Source organism: Leuresthes tenuis, unplaced genomic scaffold, assembly GCF_036924035.1.
Source record: "Leuresthes tenuis unplaced genomic scaffold, fLeuTen1.0.hap1 SCAF_15, whole genome shotgun sequence".
In the NCBI taxonomy this organism is placed as follows: domain Eukaryota; kingdom Metazoa; phylum Chordata; class Actinopteri; order Atheriniformes; family Atherinopsidae; genus Leuresthes; species Leuresthes tenuis.
In genome coordinates, this window is record NW_027325369.1 from 6,942,970 (window position 1) to 6,947,094 (window position 4,125).

Here is a 4,125-nt window from a genome sequence, read left to right on the forward strand (position 1 = left end):
CCAATTTGGTAATACCTGAATGTCTTGTGACACGTTTAAAAAACGTTTAAAATTTGAATGGTGTGTCTAGCTGAAAGTATGTAGAAGTAGTTAGGTAGAAAAGAGGAGAAAGAGTTTAAATGTGAAATTTGCATAAAATATGCATACAATTTGAATAAAATGTTAAATATTTTAAAAAGTATAAAAGTTAGAAACACCAAAAGTCAAAGCTGGAATCTTTGAGACCAAAATAGTTGAAATCTGTGAAAGTATGCAGAAGTAGTTAGGTTGAAAAGAGGAGAAAGAGCTGATCAGTGTAGTTTACATTAAAAATTCTACTTCAAAACAGATAACAATTTATATTTTAATGGACTTATAAGACTTCAGTTAATATTTTGTTGGGTGTGCATACATAAACACTCAAAAGGTTTGGATCAGGTACTCTTTGTTCAGTGTTTTGTCACGCTATCGCCTTTTCCTGACTTTCCCTCAATATCACCTAAAAAAAAAAAAAACTTTTGGAATTTAGCTTCTATTGGGAGCACAAAAAGGAAATAGATTTCTTGACTAATTATTGATCGAGAATGGTTTGTTATACCTCAGCAAGAGGGTTCCTGGTTTGAATCTCATCAAGGGCCTTTCTGTTTGATTGTTCTCTCTGTGCATGCGTAGGTTCTCTTGAGGTACTCCAGATTTCTCCCACCATCTGAAAACATTTATGTTATGTCAATTAGTGATTCTAAATTGATTACTGGAGTGAGTGTGCATGATTCTTTGTCTCATTTTTATCTGCATTGGCTCTTTGAGGGACTGGCAATCCATCCAGGCTGTACCCAATCTTTGACATGATGGCAGATGGGATAGACTACAGATCCCTCCCTACAGCCACAACTTGGATTAAGTGGATATAAAAAAAATGGATAGATTGGATCATATGTGTCAAACTCACGGCCCGCGGGCCACATCCGGCCCGCCTTGTAATCATATCTGGCCCGCAAGATCATTTTACATTATCGTTATTCATGGCCCATCGATATGAAGCGCTGATAACACAATACTGCACAGAACTACAGATCCCATAATGCAACGCTTCAGCTGCCTTGCCGCGTACTTCTCGCGTCAATTAAGTCTAGCTATTACAAGATATCACGAAGATAGCCGTTAGCCGAAGATACCCCTCACGATGCCGAAGAGAAAAGTTGATTCTGAAAACAGAGCCTTTAATAACCGATGGGAAGCTGAGTATATGTTTAGTGACATTGCCGGTAAACCCGTGTGTCTCATTTGTGGAGCTAATGTGGCTGTAATTAAAGAATTCAATATAAGACGGCACTTTGAGACAAAACACAAGGATAACCTGAAAGACCTGGATTCAGAGCAGAAGAAACAGAAAACAGAAGAGTTAAAGAAGAATCTGGCATTCCAGACGTTTTTTACCCGTGCAAAATCACAAAGTGAAGCTGCTGTGAAAGCAAGTTTTATCGTGGCAGAGGAGATAGCCAAATCAGCGCGCCCATTTACGGAGGGAGAATTTTTGAAGAGCTGCATGATCAAGGTGTTCGACGTGTTATGTCCAGACAAAAAGCAGATGCTGGCAAATATAAGTCTGAGTAGAAATACGGTTACTGATCGAATTTGTGAGATGGCCACTGATCTAAGAGCACAGTTGAGTGAAAGAAGCAAAGACTTTATTGCCTACTCTCTTGCTGTGGATGAACGTACTGATATGACTGATACTGCACAACTGGCTATCTTCATCCGTGGAGTGGACTCCAATTTGCGCGTAACGGAGGAAGTAATGGACATTAAATCGATGCACGGGACAACGACTGGAAAATACATTTTTGAAAACGTATGTCAAAGTGTAACCGACATGAAACTGCCCTGGGACAAACTTATTGGACTTACAACTGATGGAGCGCCGGCTATGTGCAGTGCAAAAAGTGGACTAGTGGGAAGGATGCGAGTGAAGATGCAGGAGTAGAACTGTACTGGTGAGTTAACAGCATATCACTGCATCATACACCAGGAAGCACTATGTGGCAAAGTCCTGAAGATGGACCATGTGATGAGCACTGTAACGCAAACCGTAAACTTTATCCGAGCTAAAGGGTTAAATCACCGGCAGTTTCGGTCCTTTATGCGGGAGATAGATTCAGAGTTTGCCGACATTCCTTATCATACAGAGGTGCGTTGGCTAAGTCGGGGGAAAGTTCTCAACAGGTTTTTTGAGCTCAGCAACAAAATCTGTCAGTTCATGGACAGTAAAGGAAGACCGTTTTGAGGGATGAAAAATGGAAGTGTGAGTTGGCGTTTGTGGCTAACATAACAGCTCATCTTAACGCCTTAAATCTGCAGCTCCAGGGACGTGACCGCATGATTACTGACATGTATGACGCAGTGAAGGCATTTCAAGTGAAGCTGCTTTTATGGGAGACACAAATGCAACAGTGCAACTGGCCTCACTTTCCCTGTTGCCAAGTAATGTTGAACCAAGTCAGCACAAATGTGTTCCCCAAAACGGACTTTGCCGACAAACTGAGCACACTACGCGCTGAGTTCGCACGGCCTTTTAGTGACTTTGAAGCACAAAAAAAGAGTTTTGAGTTGCTTCGCAACCCATTTGCCGTAGATGTTGAAACTGCACCTGCAGAGATTCAGATGGAACTGATTGAGCTGCAGTGTAATGGGACACTGAAGGCAAAGTACGACACTGCAGGACCCGCACAGTTCATTCACTCCATCCCTACATCAATGCCTCAGCTCCGTCTTCATCTTCATGCGGCTCGAACTTTGTGCATGTTTGGGAGCACATATCTGTGTGAGAAGCTCTTCTCAGTGATGAAGATTAACAAAACAGCACACAGAAGTCGTCTCACTGGTGAGCACCTGCTGTCCATCCTGAGAATCTCTACAACACAGGAATTTACACCAAACTTAAACGAACTTGTTGCCAAAAAAAGATGCCAGGTATCCGGCTGCGATCAGAGCATATAATCAGATCAGTCATAAGAGCAAAGAAAACTGAATGATTTAAATTGTTATTGCTGAAAAGCACACATTTTATGTATATTTCCAGGTTTTGTAGCATGTTCATATTTCTAACTTGTATAATTTCGACAGGATATATTTTTAAGGAGAGCAAAATCTTTTGGGATATTTAAGTTTATTTTTTTTTATATACATTGACATAGGAGCAAAGGAATTTGAATGTTATATTTAACAAGATATTTTTATGCAGAGCAAAAAATTAAGTAATTTAAGGTTTAAGTTTATTTCAGAATAATATTCCTGTCTGTTTTTATTCATATTTATGTTCTAAAAACATTTAGTTTTGGTGTGTTAAATAAATGTTTATCCTGTTCGGCCCGCGACCTAAAGTGTGTTTTGAATTTTGGCCCCTTGTAGAAATGAGTTTGACATCCCTGGATTGGATGGATAATTTGTTACATAACTCATTACATTACAATTGATACTGTCTTCAGCAAAATTTTAACAAGTCTTCATTAGGTGTAACATATGTTTAATTCATATGTATAATTCCGCTGGGTAAGGTAGGAACAAGTACCAAGCTCAACAGTTCACTGGAAGGTTTTATTTCAGTGGATGAGCGTCTTTTCTCATCCTCATTCATCAGCCTGTACTGTGTATTTGAGTCTGTGATAAAGAAGCATTTTCGCACTTTCCTCTGTATTTCAGCTAGAATCACAGGAGAGCTGTCAGATGATTTAAAAAAACCACAGTTAGCAGCAACAAAACACACTCTACATTAAAGCAAATTGCTTCTTGCGATTGTTGATAGTTTCTCATTGTTGCATCTCTCTCGGTTTGAGCTGTGATGTTGATTGTTGCTGAAGGGGCCTTCAGATGACTGATAAGCATTGATGAATGAAAATGGAAATGCTTTTCAGCGTTTTGTCTTCAAAGGGAAATCAAATACGGTGGAAGGAGATGGGAGAGCGGCAGAGGGAGAATATTTGCAATTAACAAGATATGTTCTTTTTTTTGTGGTAGAAAAATGGAAATGGCTTTTAAGGTCGTAAAGGTCGAGCGCATCGAAGCATGGTGGCTCTGCAATTACTCTTCATGCAGCGGCCTAATTTAGGTGTGGAGGGGGGCTGGCTGCACACCAACGGTCAAATTAAC

General features: G+C 40.0%; 1 pseudogene; it reads left to right on the forward strand.

Moving 5' to 3' along the window:
- Nucleotides 1-943: 943 nt before the first annotated feature.
- Nucleotides 944-3,128, forward strand: LOC140270389 (general transcription factor II-I repeat domain-containing protein 2-like; annotated as a pseudogene).
- Nucleotides 3,129-4,125: the final 997 nt, after the last annotated feature.